Below are 14,261 nucleotides of genomic sequence, written 5' to 3'. Positions count from 1 at the left end.
TTGCCTCCTTTTATACATACAGTTCATAGATGGTGTTGACACTGTTTTGGTTTCTGTATAAAGTGATGTTCATATCCATGCAATGTTGCTGAGTGAGGTTTACTAATTAATGACAGTGACCATCAGGATGAGCTATTATGGAAGATTGTTTAATGAGGCTGAAAATGTAACAGCTGTTTGTGGCTTCATGTCCATGGCATACTGAGTCTTGTTTAGTATCCAATATTTTCATTTATATTTTAATACATGTAAATTTAAGCTATACAAAACAGCCAAGCTGTGAAAAGGGTGCAGCCCCAAAAAGCCAGGGTGAAAAGATGTGAAATCAAAGGTGGCGGCCAAGAAATGACTGTTATGGTAGGTTAATGACAAAAATTTAATAATGACAATTCGGGTGAATTTGTGTTTCCTTCTCCAAGGATTCGGCACTAAATCCATCTGAATTGCCGTCATTAAAAATTTTGCCATTAACCTACCATCACAGTCATTTCTTGTCCACCACCTTTGATTTCACATCTTTTTTCACCCTGGCTTTTTTGGGGATACACCCTTTTTCACAGCTTGGTTGTTTCTGTAGACATCCTTCTTTTTGTATTTGAATACTCCAAATCCAGCCTGTGGCCAGTTTTGGAGTTTCTTTTTTTTTGCTGCAGAAAGGAGGAAGACATCAAGAGCTGAACTGATTCTCTGAATATTTTTAATGATGCATTTTTTACAAAACTTAATACTGTGTGAACATTATTACATGTACTTTCTCCTAGGTAGACTAGCTTGTAGCAGAAATCTCTGCAAGGTATAACATAACTTGTTTGTAGCTGAACTTACTACAGAGCTGACTTCCAATGTAGCTGGACTCTCTTCACTTATCTGAACACTTCTGTGTTACTCTAAGTACAAAGGTGTTCAGAGGACCCACTGTAGAGATTTTCAACAAGTTAATTGTATTATTATATTTACCTGAAAACAAAGTTTCTAAATTTGTGAAGCACTGTGCTCATATAGAGAGGCCGTGCTCTCTGAGGAAATACAAAATAGTGTAGTTTGTTGGCAATGTATGTACAGAAAGTGTTTACATTTAGACCTTATTTTTATACATACATAAGAATAATACCAGGTAGTACATGTATGTACGTGTGTATGCATTCCTGTATTTTTTAGTGTCTAGCTTTTTGTGACATGATATTAAAGGCAAGAGGGATGGAGACTGGAACATGAAGATGTTCATGACAACAGTTCACAGATTATCTACAAAGGTGTTGTGTTCAAAGAGATAAAAGGAGTTTTTGTATGTTTGATATTATTTGTGTGTACACAAATTTATTGGTTAACACTGACTGTAGTTCTAAACAAATGTGAATATGAGTGTCCCTCATATGCTTTACCTCAAAGTTGATAGTGACCGCTCAATTAGAGTATTTTGTTTCTTGTGTATATAGTGGGACCTCTCTACCACGGATAACTTTGGACTGAAAACTTTAGGCCAACATTCACTGTAATGTGGCTCTCTTAGAGGTAAAAATGTATTAACCAGACCTGTTGGGACCAAAATGTTTGTCCTTATTATGGAGGTTTTTGGTGTCCTTAATTCGGGAAGTTTGTTAAGAGAGGTTCCACTTTATGATATAGTAATCAGGACTAGATAATTGTGTAAAATTACTTTTCCAAGTGCTTTACCTGTTTGTAGTTATTGTCTGAGTGCGTTCACTTGACGTTAGGATCTACCATAATAGGTATGTCAATTAGTGTTTTCCCTCCCATTTTGATACATAGCTACTGATCAGAATCTGTGTGCGATCGTTTTTACCGTATACACACTCATGCACGATACACAAGCAAAATGTTTTAACAGAACAAATTACACCTTGCGATTATTTTCTGTGGGTACTTCTGTCATAACCTAACAATTGGATAAGCAAGGATCAGTAATTTGCTATAGCTAGAAACTGTGCCAGTGTAATAATATGCTATGCTTATCTCTCACATGCATTACTAGTGATTCATATCCCTTCATTGCAGGCTAATCCAGAGAACATTTATGTGACAGAGTTGCAGTGCAAGTTGTTACCAAGCCACACCTACTCTCATGTTAGTGGAGGTACTCCACAAGACATCACAAACTTAACAGTGAGTGCCAAACACAATGTTGTCTGAACTGTGAGTGAGTGCACAAGAACTGCTTATGAATACCTCAAAGGTTTTGGCTAGCATTATCATTTACTGTAGCTTGTACTACTCCATAGATTTAGTTTGTGTGCACTAGTACTTCTTATTTTATACAGTCAAGTATTGTGAACTATCCAAATTACAGATGCTATTGTTCTATTAGAGTATAGCAAGTGTGTTCTACATGTAGCCCTGAATGGAGTCACATACTAATCCTGTTAATTCAATAACCTGTAAAGTTGTTAAATGACTGGATTAGAAAAGATACACTGTAGAGTACTTCATATTGCAAACCTTGTCATGTACGTTTGGACAATGGCCTGGTGTGCAAAGAATAGTTTGATATTCAGGGTGTTTGTTTTAGTTAAACACCTTGCCTTAAACTTGATATACTATTGTACAATTCACCACTTTATCCAACCCAGAAAACAGTCCAGTTATTACCAGCATTCTTTTTTTCCAAGAACAATCAAAGATTGGAACAGTTTGCCAGTAACTGTCATTGAATTAGAAAATGTAGATACATTTACTAAGTACTTATTGTCTATCGCTGTATGTTTTATGCATATGTGTGATTTCTTTGGAATGTTGATCACCCCATGGGCATATCAGCAATTGCCGTCTACCCAGTAACATAAATAAAACAAATTTCAGTCAGACAGGCCATGGTCTAGACATGCATTACTATGTAGTGATGCAACGATGCCACTTTTTCACTACTGAATCAATACCAATAATTATTTTGCTAACGAACATTATTCACAAGAAACAACTATGTTATTCTAATAATAGTCAATAAAACAACTTATTAAACACATTAGCTAATGTCATCAACTGCAGTTAGCTGATTTTGTGGCTATCAATCACAAGGATATCAATCGTTTATGGCTTATATCAGCTCTTGCTCAACTCCGTTCAATGCACTACATATACAATTAAATGATGTCATACACCAAAGTATCGGTGTGGTATTGGGCAGTTATAGGTTTACTGATATAAGTCTGATACTGCCAAATAAGGCCAATACTGATACTAGTGCATCACTGTTACCATGTAGGATTGTTCAGTAGATAGGAACAATGTAATAATCACCTCAGCTCTAAAATTAGTACATCATTACTTTGGGTTGATTCTCCACTGAAGAACTACTCACTATGTAGCTCTACATGTCTATCCTGCATGAAATTTTAGTAGTTATCCAAACCTTTGGGGACCACCCAGTGTTCAAATAACTGAAAAGTCCATAACCCTGAAGCTGTTTGGAAAATCGCCTTGTACTTACAAAGTTTTATGAAATTTTCAATTATTCTAATACATGTAAGTCATTACCCTAATAGAATATGTGGAGTTCAGTTAACTACACATACGTATAACTGAAATTCAGATGCGCACTTTTCATACATTGTGTAATCTTACCACTCAATAATTTACTCTGGGTATATTGTATTGGGCACTGAAGTATACCATATGATACGTACACTGTATTTCCTGTGACTACTATTACGTACATCCATCCATGTATGTGCTGTTCCTTAGTGGGAGAACTTGAAAGAATTCCACAAGAACCACTACCATCCATCTAATACCAGGTATAGAAATTATTGTTCATTGTTGTGTTTATTGTGTTACTATATGGTTGCTTGAACTCCAAAAGAATTTGTGATAAAAAGTTGTAAAATACATGTAAATTACAGTTGTTGTGAACTACCCACCTGCTTTTTGTATGTAGCGTATATACCTGTTAGTTGATCTACGTAGAATGGCCATTGTTAGAATTGATGCCATCTTCAGCTGTTTTAGAGGTAAATGCTATTAAGCCTGTGGATTTGCTCCCCCCCACTCTTGTCTCCAAGACATATGTGTGTAAGGGGTAGGATTATTCCATCAGTGAAGTCAAGCATACATGTACTGTATCTCTGTAATGAAACATTTGAAATCAATCTGGACTTTAATTATATATAACTTATGTACTATTTAAAACCTTCGAAATCCAGGTACGTATTTCCCTTTCTACAAAATTTCCTATTTCGAAAGTACCCCGAATATGCAGTAGTAGAATTGATAGCCATGATCCATTTCTTGCAGGTTCTTTACATATGGGGATTTCCCTCTGGCCACCAACTTAGAACAGATTAATACAGACATATTACAACACTTCACAAGATCTTCTCCCAGCCTCAGTGTACCACTGGAACCAAGATGGAGTGAACCTGTAAGCCAACATAATGTGTGTTTGCATACGAACTGTGCGTACTATAGTGTGTATGATATTAGTTTACATGTAGTTCAGTTCCATCTATGTAGTATGCTTCCTGTGAATGAATTGAAATCTGTATCAAATTGGTTTTAATTTTGTAGTAGTACAGTATCAAAAGTCCTGTTAACCATAAAATACTGGTGTATGTATTGTACATTGGCCAACAATATGGAATGTATTACCTCAGATCAAAGGAGCCGCCTGGTGGGCCAAGGTGAGAGCTAGTGCTATAGCAAGCACACATGTTTTTGAATATGGACCACACCCACATTACACAAAATTACCCCTCTACACGAAATAATCGCTCTACAAGCAAGCTAACCCATCCAGGCCTTTAGTACGTAAACTTGGTAATTATGCCATAAACGATTCAACAGCACTGATTAAAGCATTAATCTTGCATAACCAAAACTAACTCTCTGTGATATCTCTTGGATTTCACTGTTCATTGTAGCATAGCTAAACATAGTGAGAACATACCAGCTGCTGACCCATAATTGAATCTTTCAGGCATGTATAATATATCCAGAACTTGCACACGTATAGGCTTGGGTGATTGGTTGCCCGGTGTAGGTTATTAGTCTGCTACAGATCGACAGTGTTACATATTAGCTGTAACATACATAGGACATTAGGGATTTTGCCTGATATGTATGCTCTCAGGCCTGCAACCAGGCATACATATCAGGCAAAGTCTTCATTGAAAGTAGTTAACTCCAGTGAGCATTCAGTGATGGGTTATGCTGATGATGTTACGTTGGTTTCTGATAACTTTGATATACATGTTAGTGTTCTTCAAACAGTTGATCGTAGAGCATGTGACTTGGATCTATCTTTCAAACCTGTGAAGTGTATATCGTACCTATTCGACGGCTCTAAGTGTTTGCAGAAAGGAATAGTTTTATCTAAAGGTGTTACAAGGTCAATTACTGAAGGTGGCACAAAGTTTTTGGGAAAGCTTATTGGTGTATCATTAAGTGCTACAAAGAGATCTGCTAATAAACGTATGGTAGGCCGGATAACAGGATTACTATCAGCTACTGACACCCTGCGCATACGTGGAGAATACAAACTTTGGATTTATCGAAACTACATTTTATCACTGTTGCGTTTCCACCTTAGTGTGGATGCAGTTACACCTACTGCCATATCGAAGATGGAGTCTATGGCTACTCGCTACTTGAAAAGATGGCTACATCTACCAAGAAGTGCAACACGTGTAGTCCTTTATTACCCGGGGATATGCTGCCCAAGTGTATCTAATGTTACAAGGGAGGCCAAGATTAGCTTGTTGTCATGTATCAGTGCTTCCTCAGACCCTAAGCTCCAAGAGCTAGGCGTGCATCTACATCTAGGGCAAGAATTTCTGCAATTTCAGGATTGTGATTATTCCATCCTATCTACAGCCAGGAAGCAACTCTCTTCATTACCTACTGCGAGATCATTGTATGTGACAGCTAAGACTCAGCTACTTAGCGAGGTTAAATCTACCTCTGAGGATCATCTTCAAACACTTTCTGTTCAGTGCAAGTTTGCAGACTCTGCCGAGCTTGAGACCTCTTGTCGAACTTGGAACCGATTACTATCCAGTATGCATCCTGGTCAGCTGTCATTTCTTTTGCGGGCGGCTTCGGACACTCTGCCAACTGCCATGAATTTGTGAAGGTGGAATATACAGTGTCATGCAAAATGTGTACTTTGTGATTCCTCACGTCCGACTACTGCTCATGTCTTGGGGGGCTGTCCGGTTGCGTTATCTCAGGAAAGGTACACTTATCGACATGATTTAGTCATTCAGTCTTTGGTCGACAGTTTCATCAGGGTTTACATTGACTTGCCCTATATCCGGGTTTATGCTGACCTTCCTAACTTGCGAGCCAGTGAGTCACCCCCATCTACACTTCCACCTAATGTGATTGTGACCCCCTTTAGACCAGACATTGTTATCCATAATACCGTCACTTCTAGTATACTTTTATTTGAACTGACATGTCCATTGGACAGTGCCCACCATCTTGAGCAGGCTAGATCTCGCAAACAAAATAAGGCTGAATACCACCAAATTCTATCAGAGCTAGATCGGTTAAATGTTACCAACTTTTATGAGACTCTTGAGATCAGCGTTTTAGGTCACTTCCAGCAATTTTCAGTCACTAACACTTACAATGTATTACATTTTATTGATAAGGACATCAATATCACAAGGTCACTGGTTCGACGGCTGCTGGATGATGCCTCGAAGGTTTGTATGACTGCATCCCAGAGGATTTTTATGGCAAGGGATTGCTGAGAGTGGTTGTGATAATGTACTTGTAATTTAATATTTTTGTTTTGTTTTGTAATTGTTGTTTTTGTTTGTAATTGTAATTACTTTTCTCCCTTGCCATGCCCACGTTGGTATCACTTGATCACCAGCCTTGTGGTCGCATGTGACCGAGGGTTACTGAATTTGTAAATGTATATACATGTCTCATTTATTATGATGGTTTCAACAACATTATGCACCTATCAAAGTTAGGCCCCTACCCCTCCCAGTACGGGCCATGTGGGGACAAGGTGGGGATTGACACCCTGCAAGAGCAATAACCCCACTACTGGGGCCTAAGTGTTTGTCTAATCCCCTACCTATATTTCCCGAGGTATTCCCCCACTCCATGATCAACGCCGCTTCGCTGGCTACGGGTCAACGTCACGTGATTTAACTAAATACAGTTACACAATTCGATTGTTATAAAATGTCTGTGTCAAAAGCCCCACTACTGGGGGTAACTTTGTAGGTGAACCCCCTTATAAACCCCCTATGGATCCCGTACTGGGGGTACTGGGGTTACAATTGATAGGCGCATTACATGTAACACTTTCACACCTTAGATCAAAGTAGCCGGGCTACAACTGGGCAGTGATTATATAGATGTTGAGGCCGAAATCAATTGTGGGGATCGATTATACCTCGGATTATACTCACGTGATAAGGATGCACAACTTGGATTTCACCATGAAAACCACTCAGGCTGAGAGCGTTTTGTTATCTTCGCCATCCTACAAGTTGAAAACCATTGGGCTAAGGTGAGAACTAGTGCTATAACTTATTCACCAATCGTTTCCGCATGTTTTCGAATATGGACATGCCCCCCGTCACGAAGCTACCACTCTGCATGGAGTAACCACTCTACAAGCAAGCTTACCTATCAAGGCCTTTAGCGAACTCCATACTTTTTCCATGAGCGATTCAATAGCACTGATTAAAACATTAAACTCACATAACTGAAATTCTCTGTGATATCTCTAGGATATATCCGTTCATCGTAACCAGAACGTACTAGCTGCTGACCCGTAATCAGGTATGCATATATAATACATCCAGTGGCTGCACTCGTATTGGCTTGGGTGATTGATCGCCCTGTACAGGCTATTAGCCTGATAAGTGTTACATATTGGCTGTAACACGGGGGCATTCGGGCTTTGCCTGATATGTATTCCCGACTGCCTGAGGGCCGCATGCTCCATGCTACAACTACCCGGACCCTGTATTACATGTAGTACGGTCCTAGGGTGGGCAATATTTCAATAATATTGAGAAATTCAATATTTTACTGATATCGATGATTTGATATGTAAAAGTGAAATTGTGATACACTGTAACAAGCACAGTTTCTATTCCCTTGTTAAGTATGATGCAACATCTTGTACAAAAAAACAACATGGGTATAGCTCAGGCATACAATGTTAGGTAGTGACAACCAGCTACTATGCAATAAATCAACATTCTTGGAATTTGAAAACAAATTGGACAGGCAGGTCAGTTGATATGGACTAGTTATGAGTTATTCAAGAGACATGTTGCAATATTAGTAGTTATCAAGATAATGTGCAAAAAATTTACTGATATTTGTTTATAAAGACATTTCCAACCCCTATATGTAATGCTAAAATATGTATTGTATAAATAGTCACTTGGTATTTATGTGTGTGACGGAGATCAAAAAGGTTTGTCTTTATCAGGGTATACTGTAGAGTTTCCAAGCAGAAAAACAAAAACAAAAAAAACTCAGCCTCGACAAGGATGGACCCACGTGTGTAGAGCACAATGGATTAGCAGTCCATCGCCTTAACCACTTGGCCACCTTGTCCTTGCACAGATGTGTTTGGTTTCAAATGGTTTTTATCTACTGTTGTGATTTCACTGTAAGCCTTGAATGTGCCAAAGAGTGTAAAAGGGTCAGTTTGTGTTGGTGATGATTCTCAAAGTGGACAACATACAGTACAACAATTCATAGATGACACAATATTTTAGTAATTGCGCATACACATGTGCAAATGACAGGCATATACTGTAATTACAAAAACCAGATTATAATTCTCTGTTTAGGCAGTATCTTTAAATATGTTTACTGTGTTGTAACTGCAGCAATGAAACACATGTACAGTCCTTGATTATCCAAACACTACAAGAGACTGTTCTATTAGAGTATTTTGCTAACAGGTGTATGTTCTATTAGAGTATTTTATTAGAGCCTGGGGATAGCTGTAGCTACCAAACTATGTGACTTGCATACACTGTATCTGAGCACTACAGGTGTTTGGATAATGGAAAGCCCACTTCATTTTAAGAACAAAAGCCACATGACCAGCTAATGCTGTTCATAATACATACACATTTGCTTCTAAGGAAAAATTAAACTGTTAGCTTTTATCTTCAAGCATGCAAGTCATGTCATGACCTTGCTTTAAGTTTGTAGGTACGTGTTCATTAAGGACAGTGTCCAATTCCATACTTACAGTGAAGGTACATATAGTATGTAATCTATGTACAGTACATACAAGCTGTACATCTGAGATACAGTGTCCTTTGTTTGGAAGATCTGTTGTAGTAACTGGCTTTCACAAATGTACAGTGAATGTACAGCTGTATATTGGTGTGCATTGTACTGTATGTTTTAATTTGATGGACCGGGGCTTATAAGTGCCGAAGTTGTGACCTTGTGATGCTTATGAGCTCCCCGTTCGCAGTGTGTGGAGCTGTCTGTTCTAAGATGGTGCAATTAAAACACTATTTGATAAATTGTAACCTCATTTACAGTAGCTAACCTTTTTATAGTGGTTGCCTTTTGATGCATACATACATTCATGTACAGTAGGTCTCTACAGTACAATATCTCAGTATATTTGCAGCAGTGTTTACATCTCCACCTTATACCTGTAAAAACAGTGATTTTGTTTGTGATGAAACACAGTACTTACTGCATGTACATCCTAATGATTCTACAGTACAAGAACACAATTGTGACCATGGTTAAAGCAATCAGACAAGGTGGCCGAGTGGTTAAGGTGATGGACTGCTAATCCATTGTGCTCTGCACGTGTGGGTTCGAATCCCATCCTTGTCGCTTCTTTTTTTTTTCTTATATGTAATACAAAGTGAATAGGTCATTGTCCTAATTGACACTTTTCTGCTGTTGTTAAGTCTCTCAGTATTAAGGTCATAAATTTTGGTAGCCATTTTTGCTAAGTTAGCTCCATTAGCTGAGGTAACTGTATGTCCTTTTGTAACTCATAATTTATTATTGTGAAACTGGATGACGTAGTACAGGTACATTGTACAAATGTTTGAACAGGACATTCTTTGTCCAAAAGTATCCGCTAAGGGATGCTACGTACGGTGTAGGAATTTATATGTTACTTTATATCATATGTATGTCACAATAACTTCTGCTGTAACAAAAAATGTAGAAATACACCCTGTGTAAATGATACCTCAACTCATCACACTAAATGTTTGCAGGCAGTGTTTGTTCCCAATATTTACTTTTATGCTGTGTTAGGTTATACACTATATTGCAGTCACAATTTGTGCAATTTTAAAAACATTACTTGGCTGTGATGTACTGTACATACACACTACAAATCTGTGTCACGGCTATCATGGAGTCTGGTAAAAATTTGTCAGTGTGTTCCAAAATACTATATGATGAATGTATTAGAAAAAAAAAAAGGAATCAACAGGGATGGGATTCGAACCCACGCGTGCAGAGCACAATGGATTAGCAGTCCATTGCCTTAACCACTCAGCCACCTTGTCTAATTACTTTGGTTATGGTCAAAAATGGCTCTTATATTACTGGTGATATTGTACTACCAAGAGTTAATGATTGAGAGAAGAGTGTCCAACACAATCAGAGCCTCTACAAATGATTTAGTGTGATTCAAAGGGATTCCTCTGTAAAATTCTGTGATTTGAAGTATATTTTATATGTGAAGATTGTTTTAATCATCACATTTCTTTGTTCTTCCCATGTGCAATCATCACATTTCCTTTTTCTGGCAGTGTGCACTTGTTAACAGGTCTGAGAGAATCCCTTTGAATCACACTGAATCATTTGTACAGGCTCTGTATTGTGTTAGACACTCTCCTCTCCACTATTATTAACTCTTGGTACTACTATAGAATGAACTTTATAGCAGGATAATAGTACATATTTACTTTCTTATGTAAATGTGTATTTACCCAAAGCATTCTGTAGCACTAAAAAAAACTTTCTTATTTGCTATAGAACTAGCAGCAGTGGAAAAACAATATCAAGCTACACAGTAGAGTTTTAGTTTACAATGATGGGATTTGAACCCACACATACATAACTCTGTTCATTAGCAGTCCATTGCTGTAAAACTACTCAGCCACTTTTTCTGACATGCTCACGTTAAGTATTGTACTTGGTCATACACTGTATATTATTACATACAGCATTTGTGTTACAAAGAGTAAATAATAAAAGAGAGAATGTCTATCTCCAGTATGGGCCATCAAAAATGAGTCTTTCTGGATATTGTAGAGTATTATTTACTCTTGGTGTTACTGTATCTCCTTGTCATTTCTTTTTGTAGAGAGAGGTCACAGTCCACTGTCCTTATGACACAATGGTAGCCAATCCTGATAAGCAGACAACTATCAGTGTTAGCTTCTTATTGGGAAGGTACAGTCACTAGTTATGTACGTACAAAGTACAGTATCAAAGTGATACAGCTGTAGCATATTGCATACATACTGTATGTACAATGGGCACACTTAAAACTTTGAAATCTTAACTAACTCACCATTGTGTTGAATTTTTTTGCATCCAGTAGAGTTTGGCTAGATGATATGACTCCCAGTATTCACAAGCTTTAGGTAACCTTCTTAGAGGACCCTAGTAGGATAGCAATAATGATGCATGTATGATGTACTTCTGTGTGGTACATACATGCAGTATGTGTGTTTATATACTACTTGTTGAGGTGGTGCACTGTATGTACGAAGCCTAGTGTACTGTGTGTGCACACATACAGTGTTCATATACACTGTACGTGTGTGTAGTTCACTTCTTTTTCAAATGCTGTGCTTTATTTCCGTTACCATTACACATGTGGAACTAATATGCATTTTGGCACTGAATGAAGGCATGAATCACAGTGTATGTACATGTTATTTGTATGTATGTACATACATGTGTACGTACTAAGCTTTAATGTTTTGGTTTTATCTGATTGTCAACAGTATTTACATATGTACTGTATTGCAAGTAGTGTACAAGTGATACACATACATAAAGTGTACTTTACTACTTTGGTTATCTATGTATATGTAATAGTTGTATCATGGGCCCGAGTGATTTGCCTGATATGTACACCCAATTCACCTGGGTGTACAAATTCACCTGGGTGTACTCTCTACCTGATGGTTTCTTTGTAGCTGAACTCTCTACAAGGTAACTTCTTCTAACTGATCTCTCTACAGGGTGAATTGTTTCTAGCTGAACTTTCCATAGGGTTATCTGTTTGTAATTGAACTCTCTACAGGATGGTTTCTTTGTAGCTGATCTCTCTACAGGGTGATTTGTTTCTATCTGATCTCTCTACAGGGTGACCTGTTTCTGACCAAACTCTCTACAAGTGATTTGTTTGCAGCTGAACTCTCTACGCGGTGGTTTCTTTGTAGCTGAACTCTCTGCAAGGTGACTTTTTCTAGCTGACCTCTCTACAGGGTGATTTTTTGTACGTAGCTGAACTTTCTACATACAAAGTGACTTGTTCTAGCTGGTCTCTCTACAGGATAACTTGTTTCTAGCTGATCTCTCTGCAGGGTGACTTGTTTCTAGCTGAACCCTACTGGGTGATCTGTTCGTAACTGAACTCTCTACAGGATGATTTGTTTACAGCTGAACTATTTACATGGTGGTTTCTTTGCAGCTGAATTCTCTACAAGGTGACTCCTTCTAGCTGAACTCTCTATAGGGCAATCTTTTCGTAGCTGAACTCTCTGCAGGGTGATTCGTTTGCAGCTGAACTTTCTACATGATGGTTTGTTTGTAGCTGAACACTCTACAAGGTAACTTCTTCTAGCTGATCTCTCTACAGGATAACTTGTTTATAGCTGAACTCTCTACAGGGTGATTTGTTTGTAGCTAAACTCTCTACATGGTAGTTTCTTTGTAGCTGAATTCTCTACAAGGTAGCTTCTTCTAGCTGATCTCTCTACAGGATGACTTGTTTCTAGCTGAACTCTCTACAGGGTGATCCTTTCTTAGCTGAACTCACTACAGGGTGATTTGTATGCAGCTGAACTCTCTACATGATGGTTTGTTTGAAGCTGAACTCTCTACAAGGTAACTTCTTTTAGTTGATTTCTCTACAGGGTGACTTGTTTCTAGCTGATCTCTCTACAGGGTGATTTGTTTGTAGCTGAACTCTGTACAGTTTGATTTGTTTGCAGCTGAACTCTCTACATGATGGTTTCTTTGTAGCTTAACTCTCTACAAGGTAACTTCTTCTAGTTGATCTCTCTACAGGATGACTTGTTTCTAGCTGAACTCTTTACAGGATGATCTGTTCATAGCTGAATTCTCTACATGGTGGTTTCTTTGTAGCTGAACTCTTTACAAGGTGACTTCTTCTAGTTGATCTCTCTATAGGGTGATTTGTTTGTAGCTGAACTATCTGCAGGGTGATTTGTTTGTACCTGAACTCTCTACAAGGTGATGTTTTCTAGTTGATCTCTCTACTGGATGACTTGTTTCTAGCTGAACTCTCTACAGTGTGATCTGTTAAGTTTCTACCTGATCTCTCTATAGAGTTATATCTTGTTTGTAAAGCTGAACTCTTTAAATGGTGGTTTTTTGATTGGTTGCTGAACTCTCTCCACGGTGACTTGTTTGTACTACAGAGTGACTTGTTGTAGCTGAACTCTCTACAGAGTGACTTACTTGTAGCTGAACATTGCATAAGGTAACTTGTTTGTAGCTGATCTAGATGAACTCTCTACTGGGTAGCTTTTTTTGTAGCTGAACCCTTTACGTAGTGACTTGTTTGTAGCTGAATTCTCTACAAAGTGACTTGTTGTAGCTGAACTCTCTATAAGGTGACTTGTTTATAGTTGAATTCTCTACAGCAACATATTTGTAGTTGAACTCTCTACAGGGTGACTTGCTTGTAGCTGAATTGTCTATAAGATTAACTGTTTGTAGCTGAATTCCCTACAGAATAACTTGCAATATCATATAATTCTATAATGGAGTAAGTTATAAACGTAGCTGAATGCTTTATTTGAGTGACTGTTCTATTAGAGTATCTCGATCTCGCATATGCTACACGTAGGTGGCTTTGGAATCATAACTCAGTGGTTTGTAATCCGATTGTTCTGTACTACTACAAGGACTTTCTATGATAATTATTCCAGCTACACACCGATTTTCAGCTCACTGCTCTAAGCGGTTTGCCTGGTATGCGTGAAAACTAATAGTTTTTTATTCATAAAAATCGATCGCGTAATTGTGACATAGGTTGGGGTTTGTGTCATATCTCGATGGCC

At 38.1% G+C, this 14,261-nt stretch overlaps 1 protein-coding gene and 2 non-coding genes across 5 annotated transcripts in view; 2 read left to right on the top strand and 1 right to left on the bottom strand.

Annotated features, from left to right (window-relative positions):
* Positions 1 to 14,261, top strand: part of LOC136257513 (presequence protease, mitochondrial-like) — a 129,047-nt gene that overhangs the window by 41,329 nt on the left and 73,457 nt on the right. The gene's annotated exons all lie outside the window — the stretch shown is intronic.
* Positions 9,726 to 9,807, top strand: Trnas-gcu (transfer RNA serine (anticodon GCU)). Its single transcript has one exon. It is a non-coding gene; the product is annotated as a tRNA-Ser (tRNA).
* Trnas-gcu (transfer RNA serine (anticodon GCU)) lies at positions 10,418 to 10,499 on the bottom strand. Its single transcript has one exon. It is a non-coding gene; the product is annotated as a tRNA-Ser (tRNA).

Source organism: Dysidea avara, chromosome 6 (genome assembly GCF_963678975.1).
Source record: "Dysidea avara chromosome 6, odDysAvar1.4, whole genome shotgun sequence".
In the NCBI taxonomy this organism is placed as follows: domain Eukaryota; kingdom Metazoa; phylum Porifera; class Demospongiae; order Dictyoceratida; family Dysideidae; genus Dysidea; species Dysidea avara.
This window is presented reverse-complemented; position numbering and strand designations above follow the sequence as displayed.